This window comes from Odocoileus virginianus, chromosome X, assembly GCF_023699985.2.
Source record: "Odocoileus virginianus isolate 20LAN1187 ecotype Illinois chromosome X, Ovbor_1.2, whole genome shotgun sequence".
Taxonomy (NCBI): Eukaryota; Metazoa; Chordata; class Mammalia; order Artiodactyla; family Cervidae; genus Odocoileus; species Odocoileus virginianus.
In genome coordinates, this window is record NC_069708.1 from 13,834,000 (window position 1) to 13,848,060 (window position 14,061).

Consider the following 14,061-nt stretch of genomic DNA (forward strand, 5'->3'; position numbering starts at 1 on the left):
CCCAGGCTCCTGCTGGGGCTTCCACAGTCGCTTCACATATCCAGTACTTTCATTTGTATCCTTGTCCCAGGATCTGTCTCTGGGGGGATCCGAACTAAGCATAACGCCATTTCATGTTGCAGTTGGGCCCGGGGGTTGCTCATCAGTAAATAAAAGCGTGGAAGGAAGCGATCTCCGACTTCCTTCCGGGGCTTGGCTGGGAGTTTGCCTCATCGGCCCGCCTCCTATCTAGTGGAACGGGGCACCTTGCCTTGTTTAACTCGGTGCCAGGCTGAACATGCCCGCGCGCGCTGACCCTGCAGAATGGTCTCCGTCTCCCTGTGGTGTGTGTGTGTACACGCGGGCCAGCAGGAGTCGGGAGCAGAGAAATGGAAAGAATCTGGTTTAGTATCCAGCACCGCCCCCTTCCTCCCCGAGGATGCCCATTTGAGGCCGCTGAAGTCTGAACCCCTGAACCTGTGGAGGAATTTTGTCTTTTCATTAGCGGCCCCGTGCTGAGTCCTGCTGGCGGCTTCCAAACCAAAGCAGCAGGAATGACAAAGAAACGCTAGAGCTCCCCCCTCCCCCACTGCTGATGGAAGCTTTTCTAGAAGGCCACCTGCAAAGGCAAAGCCCCGCATCCCGGGCGCCTCTATATCACGTGCTCATTTAGCCCACCCCTCCTCCCTTTTCCTGCCCCTCTCATCAGCCACCAGCTGCATCAAGACCGAGAACCAGAGCCGGCAGCCCCCACCTCCGAGTGGCGGGGTGTGTGTGTGTGTGTGGCGGTGTGTGTGTGTGTGTGTGTGTGTGTGTGGCGGGGTGTGTGTGTGTGTGTGGCGGGGTGTGTGTGTGGCGGTGTGTGTGTGTGTGTGTGGCCGGCAGCCCCCACCTCCGAGTGGCGGTGTGTGTGTGTGTGTGTGTGTGTGTGTGTGTGGCGGTGTGTGTGTGTGGCGGTGTGTGTGTGTGTGGCGGTGTGTGTGTGTGTGGCCGGCAGCCCCCACCTCCGAGTGTGTGTGTGTGTGTGTCCGTCCAGGCGCTGTCTTGCCTGAAGACAGGATCCAGTCTGCTGTTTCTCCTCAGGGGCTTGGCGGTCCATCGCACTTCCCGTGACACCCCCTCCCCTCTTGCTTTTTTTTTTTTTAACCCCCTTGGAACTAGTCTTTGATGACCAGGCTCCTTGTCCCCCAGTCGGTCAGTGTGACTAGCTGGTGCGATGAATGGGCCCTCCTTCATCTCTCCCCTGATAGGCTTCTCATTGCTCCTTACTTTGCACTCAGGAGAAATGTCTGATTTCACAGGCAGAGGCAGTCTTCCTCAGGGAGATCCTTGGCCCAGAACCCCAGGCCCACAAGCCTGCTGAAGACTGAAGGCGAGGTGGACCTGGTTAAGTGCAGCCCATGGTCATAGGTGTTAACAGACTGGTCTCAGGGCTGTGTTTTATTTTATTTATTTATTTTTTTCAGGGCTGTGTTTTAGCCTGTGGCCTGCTGGTGGCGGAGCAGAGGCTTCATGGGGCCAAGGTTTGGAAAGAAGTCTGCAAGGATGCCCCCAACATGAGTGGTCACCACGGGAGTGCTGCCCACTGCTCCTACCTGAGCAGGGAGGGCCCACTCCTGGGGATAGGGACTTCATTTTTGGGGGGCAAGGGGGATCCTCCAGCATAGTTTCTTTCCTAGCAGAGGTTATGACAAGTGCAGCCATATTTTGACTTTCAAGACCCAAATGGAAGAAAACAACAATTCCCCAGGGCACAGCAGTCTCTGTTGCCTGGTTCCAGGCCAGGACAGCCAGGATGTGGCAGGTTGCCATGGATACCTGGTGAGCAGAGGAACTTGCTGAGCATAGCATCAGACCCTACAGCCAGGCCTGGTGGATCTGATGGGGCCAGAAGAATGTAGGGACACCTAAACTGCTGTCATCATCTTGAGCAGAGCCCGTCCACCACTCCCCTGAACCAGGGCTTTCCACTTCAGGGCTCATAGTTGTTGTTGTTCAGTTGCTAAGTTGTGTCTGACTCTTTGCGACCCCCGTGGACTGCAGCACGCCAGGCTTCTCTGTCCATCACCAACTCCCGGAGCTTGTGCAAACTCACGTCCATTGAGTCGAAGATGCCATCCAACCATCTCATCCTCTGTTGTCTCCTTCTCCTCCTGCCTTCAGTCTTTCCCAGCATCTGTCTTTTCCAACAAGTCGGCTCTTCACATTAGGTGGCCAAGGTATTGGAGCTTCAGCTTCAGCATCAGTCCTTCCAATGGATATTCAGGGTTGATTTCCTTTAGGATGGATTGGTTTGATCTCCGTGGTGTCCAAAGGTCTCTCAAGAGTCTTCTCCATGCATAGGAATCTTGTTAAAATGCAGATGCTGGCTCTAGGGGCCTGGGGTGGGGGTGCTGAGACTTCCCCGTTCCTTACCAGTTCCCAGATGCTTCTGTTGGTCTGAGGCCACACTCTGAGTTCTGGTGGATTTGGGAAATCTCAGCCAGGTTCTGAAAATGGTCACGGACCTGCTGCCTTGGGTGGGGGCGGGCAAGCATCGCCTCGACCTCAACGATGGGACTCTAGCCTTGGTGATAGACCCACTCTAGTCTGCTTTTGGATCATCTGCCATCAGCTTCTCAACAGAGAAAGGAAAGCAGCAGCCTGCATTTTGAGAAAACATCATTGTTTTAAGCTGTTCTGCCCCTTCCCCATCTCTCCAAGTTCTATAACACGTCCTTATTGAAAATGCTGATAATGCTATTTGAGTGGCGAGAAGCCAATTTCTGGCTGTTCATTGCTTGAGGTTGGGGCTGGGGTCAGGGCAGGAGGTGGGGCCTGTGGAGGGTTTAAGGAGAGAAAGGGGCCAGGCAGATGGAGAAGCCAAGGCCTGGGAATAAAGCTGATTGGTATGTCAGCAAAATCTGTCACTGGCTTTGGTGATTCGAAAGGCAGACACATTCTTTCATCTCTGTTAATCCTCATCTGATACAGGATTTCTCTGCCATTAAATCTGGAGAAAGAAAAATAGGTACTCAAACCTGCACCAGCAACTATTTCTCCTCTCCCCCCCTGCTCACCATCCTCCCTGTCCCCACTTTACTTCTCTGTCGAATCATTTTTAACCTCTGTGGCTGCTTGATTCGGGGAGATGGATGGGCTGGGGGAGCCGAAGGGCACCTCAGAGGAGGAGCGGGATCAAGCAGACCCCCAGGATGGTAAGTGATCTTTGAGGACCATGTGGGAACACCAGGTTTCCTCTCTGTCCATTTCCTTGCTGGGTTGTCAGTGAGTCCGTCTGGGTTGCTGTCAGGTTTTAGCCTGACTGAAGGGTTTCCAAACAGATCTAAGCTGTCAATTTGGGGGGGGGGGGCACCTCTGATTGGCTGTTGTTACTGGTTTCTCTTAAGGCAACATCAAGATGATGGGGAGAGAGGTGTACGGTGAAGAAGGGGGAAAGGCAGGGCATTCTGGAGGAAGTGGAGGAATAGGGAGGGCCTGAGTGACCTGGTTCTCCAGTGACCCCTCCTGCGCACCCGGTGACCTGTGTTCTCTCCTCTCAGGTAGGGATTCCACAGCTGGGTGGTTCTAAGCCAGCAGGTGCGTGAAAAGCTGCGGGATGCTGAGCCTGCTGCTACATGGTGAGTTCCTGGGCCCCCTCCTTCCATCCCCTAGCAGACACCTGCCAGTGGGTGCAAGGGCTGAGGAGCCGGTAGAAGATGCATGGAAACCGCAGGGCTTCCGCCCAAGAAGTATGGGCTTCAGGTGGCTTCCATGAACGCTGAACCTGGGCACCAGTTCTTCTGAGTAGGCTTCACTGAATGTGTGATCATGGGGGAGGGGCTGGAGCAGGAGAGGAAAGAGCAGGTGGGGGGGTTGTTTTTTTTTTTCATTGTTGTTTCCTGAGCCAAATATATGAAATAACCTCTTGGTGGTTTTCTTATTCTAATTTCAGATATGAATTCACTGGTGTAATCACCAAAAAACTACAGTGGTTTTCTAATTCCATTATTTTAAGCTCATTTAGTTTAAAAAGAAAAAAACAAACTCAATTCCTTAAGAAAATCATCTTCCTAGAGGAAGAATATGACATGAAACATATCACGTTAGAATTATGTGATTACGAATGTTTAGAAATTTTTTCTAAGTTTTTTTGGTCCTATTGTTACATGGATTTTAAGACAACAAGAAGACTCAGCCCCAATTTTTTCCCACATTTCTACAGCTCCGGCTGTTCCAACCTAACCCAGATAGCCCAAGGAAAAATCCCTTGTTAAGTTATGCAGCAAATGATTTAGACAAAGGATCTGTTTTCCTGACCCTCGAGTGAATGTAATTATTTGAGGTTATAACGACCCATGTAATAGGCCTCTGCCATGCCGACAGAAAATGTTACCAGATAATTCTAGAATTCAATAATAGAATTTTCTCCCTCTTTAATTCTACCTGTTCAAAAAGTAGAGCTTGCTCTATTCGAGGAATCAACAGGTACACACTGTACCTTTAATACACTCTAGGGATATCAGGAGAGAGATAATTGCATAGCCTTTGTCCTTGAGAAATGTACATTCTTTAATGGCTGACTCAATAAGTAAATGAGAAAAAAAAATTGGAACAAGGCACAGGGAACAGTATGATAAATAGGACATGACTTCCTAGCTGGAGGAGACTCCAAAGGACAGAGGTTGACATTTATATAATTACAAACAGCCAGCTCCTTGCCATTTCTCCTACCTAGAAAGGATATGAAATTTGATTGACTCACTGGGACAGAATGTTTGCTTCTAAGAGCCAACATGATTTTCAATCTGTACCCAAAGCTCTCCTGTTCCTCACAGAAAGCAGACAGTATTCATAGCCGGTATGCTGCCAAACAGGAACTGTCCCTGCTGCAGAGACCCGAAATACAGCCAGACTTCTTGTGACAAGTTGGAGAGCTGAGCGGTGACATCATTTGCTAACAATAGACGCACTTAAAATTAATGACCGTCTTCCACATCCCCTGGCGCTTTCATTTAAAACGCACTCAGCAGCGCAGACGATATTACTCTGACTACAAGGCACCAGGATTACAGATGACATGTTCCCGAAGAAGCAGGCAGGGATAGGACTCCACCTCCCCAGCCAGAGAAAAATGGCTGAATCAGCCTGACAAAACAAGGTCATGGTGGAATCAGAGGTGGCTCATAGCAGGGTAAATGTGGAGCAAAATGGAAAGAGAAATTCTCTGGACACGAGGTCTCCTGGCCTCTCCTCTCCCCCGACCCCATGGCAACCCTTGCAGGGTCTTCCTGCTGTCCACAGCACAATATCCCTCTTCCTTATCCTGCTTTACAGGGGTCTCCACCAAAGGCTTGCTTTAAACCATGAATGTTTAATGAGGGCCAGGGTTTCTGTCTTATTTGCCTCCTGTCTCCAGAGTGCTTGGTAAGGGTTAGGTTGTTGAATGAGTGAAGCTGCTAAAATTCAAATCATGACAATATCTGATAAAAATCTTGCATTTATATACACACACACATATATATATAGTGGTTTAGTCACTAAGTCATGTCCGACTCTTTGCCATCCCATGGACAGTAGCCAGCCAGGCTCCTCTGTCCATAGGATTCTCCAGGCAAGAATACTGGAGTGGGTTGCCATTTCCTTCTCAGGGGATCTTCCCAACCCAGGGATCAAACCTGGGTCTCCTGAATTGCAGGGGGACTCTTTACCAACTGACTCACCAGGAAAGCCCATATATAACACACACATATATATGAAATTCTTCAAATCAGTTAATAAGGCAACCCAATTTTTAAAAATTGGCAAATATTTTAAAATATCTATTTCTTCAAGGGAGATACACAAAATGCTAATAAGCATATGAAAAGATGCTCCCTGTCAGTAGTCATTGGGGAAATGCAAACCCAAACCACAATGAGATGCCATCTCACACCCACCAGGATGGCTGGAATCAAAAAGACCGTTGCAAGTGTTGGTGGGGATGTGGAGCAACTGGGATTCTCAAAGTCAGCTGGGGAATGAGAAATGGTTCAGCCACTGTGGAGAACTGTTAGGCAGTTTCTTGGGTGGTAACTCAACAATTTACCATATGGGCCGGCAATCCCACTCCTATATAAAAAGGAAATGAAAACACATGTCCACAAAAAGACTTGCACCTGAGTCCTTACCTCAGCTTTAGTCACAAGAGTTGAAAACTGGAAGCAATCCAAATGTCCATCACCAGGTGACCGAATACACAAATGGCAATACATTCATACAATAGAACACTGCGTAGCAATAACAAAGAATTGTCAACTGGTATTTGGAACGACAGAGCTGAATTTCACAAACATAATGTTGATTGAAAGAACCGTTTGATTTTGTTTACACGAAATTCTAGAACAGGCGAGGCTGTGCTTTGAAAACCATATCAGTGGTTACCTGGAAAAGAGGATGGGAAGGGGACTGCTGTCAGAGGGGCCTGGGGAAAATTTCTGGGAGGCAGGAATGTTCTAAATTGTGATTAGGGTGGGGGTTACATGGGTGTCTATGTTTATCATACTTGCTGAACTACAATACACTTAAAATGGAGACATTTTATTGTAAGTAAATTATACCTGAATCAACTTGACTTAAAAAAAGGAAGGTGGTATGTAGAGAGAGAGAGCAGCTGCACCCCAGGAGAACAAATCCTTCGTTATCGACCAGGTGCTGTGGGGGGCCGGGCAGTATGTGTATGAGATTTGATGTTATTACATAGAGAAGTAGCTCCTTCCTTTTGATTGCCAAGTAATTTTCCCTTGTTGGGGTGTACTGGTTTGTTTATCCATTGCCCTAGTGTTGAGCATTTAAGTTGTTTCCAGTTTGGGCCAAGTATCTTTAGGCCTGGAGGACTTTCTGAGGCCTAGTGTTTGCCTCAGATGGGACAGCTTGCCACCTCAAGATCCACAGGGCCTATGAGGCCGTCAGTAGACCATCTCTCTGATGACCAACTGATTTCTCCACCCACCATGATTCACACTGGCCAGCAAAGCTGCAGTGTGAATCCTTGAGCCTTTCTTTTCTGTCACAGACAATCTCTGCATGATGTGAGAAGCAAGTTATGGGGTCCCCATGAGATGAGAGGCCATGGGATGCATTTCTGCTTCTCTCAGCCTATTTGGTCCTGAACATCCAGCCCTGGGGCTTGGTCTCTGGAGTAGTTGGGATCGCATTTTCCAGGAGAGGGGAATGACTTGTACAGCCAAAGTGGCTGAAGAGATTTTGCTGAAATCAGAAAACGGACCATATTTTCCTTTGCTATTTTGGTTTCATGAGACACAATTTCTTTGAAAACAATGAGGATGAAGAAACACTTCAAACTCATTCTGTGGTTGGAAACTCCATGAGTAACTGTTTTCCTAGCAAGCCTCAAGAGGCCAAAGCACATACTTGAAAAGCCGAGGACCTGCGGAGAAATCCCTCAGCTGGTCTGCATTAAGACATCATTCAAAAAAATTAAAAAAGAGACATCATTCTGTGGGCATCTGAGCTTGGCCATCGCTGCCTCCCTGCAGCTTGGGGGCTGGACCAGAACACAGAGGCAGAGACCCATTTCCGGTATTTTCCTCAATTCAGGGACAGCTTGTAACATTTTGGTGTTGTTGTTTGAAGTAAAATTCATGTAATAGAAGATGAACTATTAACAAGTTGAAAGTGTAGTACATTTACAATGTTGTGAAACTCTCCTCTCTGTCCAGTTGCAAAACATTATCACATCCTGAAAGGGAACCCAGTACCTATTTAGCAGTCACTCCTCACTTTTTTCTTCCCCTAAGCCCCTGGCAACCACTAATCCACTTTCTTTCTCCATAGATTTGCCTATTCTGGATACTTCATATAAATGAAATCATATGCGGCCTTGTGTGTCTGGCTGCTTTCACTTAGCACAATATTTTTGAGGTTCAGCCATGTTGTAGCATGGGTCAGTACTTCATTCTTTTTTATGGCAGATTAACATTCCACCGTGTGGCTAGACTATGTTTTGTTTGTCCATTTACCTGTTGATGAACATTTGTTGCTTCCATCTCTGGGCTATTATGGGAGATTTGTGTACAAGTATTTGTTAGAACACCTACTTTCACCAAGGAGTGAAACTGCTGGGGCATATGGTAACTTTGATGTTTTAAAGTGAGTGAAAGTGTTAGTTGCTCTGTTGTGTCCAACTCTGAGACCCCATGGACTGTAGCCAGCCAGGCTTCTCTGTCCATGGAATTCTCCAGGCAAGAATACTGGGGAGGGTAGCCATTCCCTTCTCCAGGGGATTTTCCTGACCCAGGGATTGAACCTGGGTCTCCTGCATTGTATGTAGATTCTTTACCATCTGAGCCATCAGGGGAGCCCAACTTTATGTTACACCCTGTGACATTTTCTACCACACAGGTGAATCCCATCTTTATAGAGTTGGTCCACCTAGACCCCTGGTTTTTGACTTGGGCTTTATATTGGAATTCCCTGTGGAGCTTTAAGAGTACTGATACCTGGTTCCACTCTGGAAAATTCTGATGTAATTGGTCTGGTGAGTTGGTTAAAAGCTCCATAGGTGCTTTTAATGTGCAGCCCAGGTAGCCAACTATTCTAAATTCTTCCTTTGCAGTCTAACTTGTAGTAATAACTTCAATATTCTGATGCTTGGTATTTTGCATTCCACCCTTGGGCAGACATTCACCTGGTCCTTGAAGTACTGATCCTTTGGTGAGATTTAATCTTGTGACAACAGTGGCTCACGGAACCTGCTGTTGGCTTGGCTCAGTGCTTTCATAGCTATTTCAAGCATTACCAGTCATCTGTTCCTCACAATTGTCAACGTGTTAACAGGTGAGGAAACTGAGATACAAAACAAAAACCAAAAAAGGCAGTGTCATCAGAGTTTATGAGAGACCTAGAGTGACAGGCCGCAGCCTCAGGGTGAGTGTTTCCAGACTGAATGCTCTGGAAAACCCCCACATGGGAATACCGGAGCTATGACAGAGGCAGGCTGAGCCAAGGCTGATTCTGCTGAATTTCTCATCTTCCCCTCCCTACCTCAGGCTGGTAATTAAAAGCGTTGAAGACTTTTCAGATTTCCACATGGATCCTTCCCCAAAATTCCAATGGGTGAAAATAAATTGCTAAGCAACTGCCAGTGAGTTTGACTTTCTCTTCTCACACACTGTGATCTTTATTTTAATTTGGCAAATGTATTTTTGGCCAAGGTATTCCCATGGAACTCAGCTCTGGACAGCCAAGGAGATTTGTCTTTGGAATGACCACTTCTGATTCCAGGAGAGACCACTTTTCATTTGAATTTCAAAAAAAATCAGGGATGGCATAAACAATTTTTTATTCCATTTTCTATATTTCCTGGTGATGAATGGCATGGAGCTTCGTTTTGGTTGACAGGCGCTGCCTGGTCTCAAGTTTGAGTTGTTTTTTCTCTTTCAAGGTGAAGAATTCAAGAGGTTCTGGGAGAGGGGGAGGGGAAGGGGCCAGAAGGAGGCGATGGTACTTGAGAGAACCTGTCTCACTTAGGATGTTGCTCAGGAATGGCACTGCAAACCTTAGAACCCACTCCAGGTCATTGAAGATGAGAAGGGGTTTATTCAGAGATGCTAGGTGTTCCCAGACTTCCTGGTTGGAGGTCCACCCCCCTGAAGCAATGCCTAAATTAGGTAGGGGGGCAGTTCCAGCAAGATCCCATGGCCACCACATGCTGGGTGCCGGATGCCAGAAATTCCACCATGGGAGCCATGGGAACCATCTTGGTCAGATAATGGTTTCTGCCTGGCACCAAGTTCTGAAGTCAAGCCTTGCTGGGTGTGTGGGACTGGCAGAGCTATGTCACATGCCTGGGGCCTAACTACAAGGGAAGTTGAGAAAAGAGAGTTTCTGGTTTCTATCTTGAGGAGGCAGGACTTAAAACGTAGGAAATTCCCTAAATGTACGAACAGTACTTAAAAGGTTGTGGGAGGCCAGAAAAGGGCACTGGTCTGTACAGATGGTTTGAGTAGGTTTCTGAAATGGAAACAGGGCAATGTCTCAGAAATAGCTATAGCAGGGCCTTATGCTTTCTAAAGGGCTGGCCAGGAGATTTCCACTCTCCCTGATCTCCTTTTCTGTGATCCTCAGGGCCGATTTAGTTCTCTGCACACTAGTTTCCTCAGCTTGTCTTTGGCTCTTGCTCTGATGGACTCTGCCTAGGTCAGATGTTCACCTGCAGTCCAAACAGCTGTGACTCGGAGAAGCCTGCAGAGACACACAGGACTCTACGTGGGGTATTTTTTCTTAGACGTGGTGCTTGGCAACAGCTGTTGTCCAGCTGTGGAAATGAGAGCCAGAAGGGCCCTCCAAGGTCAGGAAGTGCAGGCATTTCAGCTCACAGTTACAGAAAGGGAAGCTCAGAAAGGTTGGTGGTGTTTAATTACCCTGGACCAGTTTCCTTTTTTGTGAGAAGAGAATAATAATTACCTTACAGGGTTATCATATTAAATTAAATGATATAGCAAGCTTCAGTTCAGTTCAGTTGCTCAGTCGTGTCTGACTCTTTGCGACCCCATGAACTGCAGCACGCCAGGCCTCCCTGTCCATCACCAACTCCCGGAGTTTACTCAAACTCATGTCCATGGAGTCGGTGATGCCATCCAGCCATCTCATCCTCTGTTGTCCCCTTCTCCTCCTGCCCCCAATCCCTCCCAGCATCAGGGTCTTTTCCAGTGAGTCAACTCTTCACATCAGGTGGCCAAAGTATTGGAGTTTCAGCTTCAGCATCAGTCCTTCCAATGAACACCCAGGACTGATCTCCTTTAGGATGGACTGGTTGAATCTCTGCCTTGAGCAAATACTTATTAAAAGTTGGTTCTTGTAAGAGCAAAAGAAACCCATAAACTATGATTAATTTGAAAAGCAGTAGACATGCTTATATCACCTGGACAGCATAGGGTGCCATACTTCCCAAACTGTGTCCTTTGCATATCAGCAGTCTTTGGGGGCGGAATACATCTGCAGGTCATGTGCTGTTGAGCTCTTAGAACCACTTCAAGCAGCTCTGTTCTGGGACTGCATATATGTGTAATCGTGTAGAATGTGTTCTTATGTCAGCTCTCTTTTGCTCACCATAATGTTTTTGTTGTGTCAGTAGTTTGTTCCTTTTTATTGCTGAGTTGTATTCCACTGAATGACTATGTTGTAATTAATTTCTCTGCTGTTGAGTAATTTCCTGTTTTGTTCTATTCTGAATAAGCCACAATGAACTTTCTTGTACAGTCTTTATGTGGACATTATTTTTTCGTCTCTCTTGGGTAAATACCTAGGAAAGGAATTGCTGAATCACAGTCATATGTTTAGCTTTAATAGATACTGTCAAAATTTTCCTAAGTCATTGAACTATATTTTCCATTCTCATCAATGATGTAAGAGAATCCCATTGCTCTACATCCTTACCAGTATTTAGGATTATCACCCATTCTAGTGAGTGTGTAGGGAATCTGACTGTAATTTTAATTTGCACTTCCCTAATGGCTAATGAGGTACAGCACCTTTTCATGTGCTTGATGGCTACTTAATAAATTCTTTTGTAAAGTGTTCAGGTCTTTTACTCATTTTCATTTAGTTTGTCTTCTCATTCTTCATTCACAGGAATAGTTGTTATATTCTGTATACGAGTCATACACACACAAACGGTATCTTTTTTTAAAAAATAGCTTTATTGAGGTATAGTTGATATATGACAAATTAAACATATTTAAGGTATATCCTTGTGAAACTATCAGCACAATTGAGACAATGAATATATCCCATATCCATCACCCCCCAAATTCATGCCCCTTTATAATCCTTCCCTTCTGCCCCTCCATGCCTGCCCACCAATCCCCAGGCAACCACTAATCTTTCTGTTACTATATACCAATTTGTAGTTTCTAAAATTTTTTGTAAATGGAATCATATAGTATGTACTCATTTTTGTCTGGCTTCTTTCATTCAGCAGAATTATCTCGAGGATCATCCATGTTGCATATATCAATAATCTATTCCTTTTAATCGCTGAGTAGTATTCCATTGTATGCATATATCATAATTTATTTACCCATTCAACTTTTGATGGGTGTTTGTGTTGTTTCCAGCTTTGGGTTATTATGAATAAAGCTGCTGTGAACATTCATGCTCAAGCCTTTTGTATGAACATGTGCTTTTATTTCCCTACAAGTCAAATGAACTGATCATAAAGCAGGTGTATGTCTAACTTTTAAAAAAACTGCCACATTGTTTCCAATGTGGTTATACCATTTGACATTCCCACCAGCAGTATAAGAGAGTTATAGTTATATATGATTTCCAACACTTTGTATGGTCAGTCTTTCTAATTTTAGTCATTCTAATAGGTAACTGGTTTTTTTTCCTGAGTTTTATGGTTTTATTACCAGAAACAAAATGTGCACACCAGCTGTCTATTCATTTTCTTCATTGTGCAGGCTGATGTTGGGATTGGTGATTCTGATGGCCAGCTGGGCTGCTCTTTTCACAATGGCCTTGTGGTTCCTGGAGGAGACATTGTGAGCAGTCTCAGCACAGTAAGATTTTTTTGTCCATCAGCAATACTTCAAGCTCCTTGACACTGTGGATGAGGTACTTCCTGAAGCCGCTGGGCAGCATGTACGTTCTTTTCTTGTTGCTCTCGTAACTGATGCTGGGCATCAAGATCTGGCCTTTGAATCTCCAGCACACCCTGTCATCATTGCCTCTCAATTTCCGCCAGTTCTGCTTAATTTTGACATATTGTTCTGACTGGTGCTGGATTAACCTTTTGGTCCCCTTTTGGGTGATCCTGGGCTTCAGGTGGGGTCTGAAGGCGGCCATGGTGCTGAGTAAGAGCTACCTACCGCTTCTATAGGCAGCACACCGAGGAAGAGAGAGCAATAGGTGACTATTTTAACTTGCATTTCCCTAACAACTAATGATGTTGACCGTCTTTTCATATCTTTGTCTCCTGTATATCTTTTTTTGGTAGTGTTTCTTCTAATATTTTGCCCATTTATTAATTGGGTGAGTTATTTCTTATACTTTATTATTTAATATTATTTATAAAATTATATTTAGTTTAATATTATTTAATAAATTATTATAATTTATTGCCTATTTTCTTATTGAGTTTTGTAAGTTCTTTACAAATGTTGAATACAGGTCATTTATGAGATATATACATAGGATATATATAAATATACCTTAAATATCTTTTCTCACAGTCTGTGCTTTTTTTTTTTTAAAGATTTATTTATTAAAAAAATTTTTTTTCCATTTATTTTTATTAGTTGGAGGCTATTTACTTTACAATATTGTTGTGGTTTTTGCCATACATTGACATGAATCAGCCATGGATTTATATGTGTTCCCCATCCTGATCCCCCCTCCCACCTCCCTCCCCATCCCATCCCACTGGGTCATCCCAGTGCACCAGCCCCGAGCACTTGTCTCATGCATCCAACCTGGACTGGTGATCTGTTTCACACTTGATAATATACATGTTTCGATGCTGTTCTCTCAGATCATCCCACCCTCGCCTTCTCCCACAGAGTCCAAAAGTCTGTTCTATACATTTGTGTCTCTTTCTCTGTCTTGCATATAGGGTTATCGTTACCATCTTTCTAAATTCCATATATATGCATTAGTATACTGTATTGGTGTTTATCTTTCTGGCTTACTTCACTCTGTATAATGGACTCCAGTTTCATCCATCTCATTAGAACTGATTCAAATGAATTCTTTTTAATGGCTGAGTAATATTCCACAGTGTATATGTACCACAGCTTCCTTATCCATTCGTCTGCTGATGGGCATCTAGGTTGCTTCCATGTGCTGGCTATTATAAACAGTGCTGCAATGAACATTGGGGTACACGTGTCTCTTTCAGATCTGGTTTCCTCGGTGTGTATGCCCAGGAGTGGGATTTCTGGGTCATATGGCAGTTCTATTTCTAGTTTTTAAAGGAATCTCCACACTGTTCTCCATCATGGCTGTTTATGAGATATATACATTTATGAGATATATACAAAGGATATATATAAATATACCTTAAATATCTTTTCTCACAGTCTGTGGTTGTTTTTCTGT

At 45.1% G+C, this 14,061-nt stretch overlaps 1 pseudogene; it reads right to left on the minus strand.

The window, feature by feature from the left end:
• Nucleotides 1-12,401: 12,401 nt before the first annotated feature.
• On the minus strand, nt 12,402-12,810 carry LOC110140498 (large ribosomal subunit protein eL32 pseudogene; annotated as a pseudogene).
• Between the last annotated feature and the right edge of the window lie 1,251 nt (nt 12,811-14,061).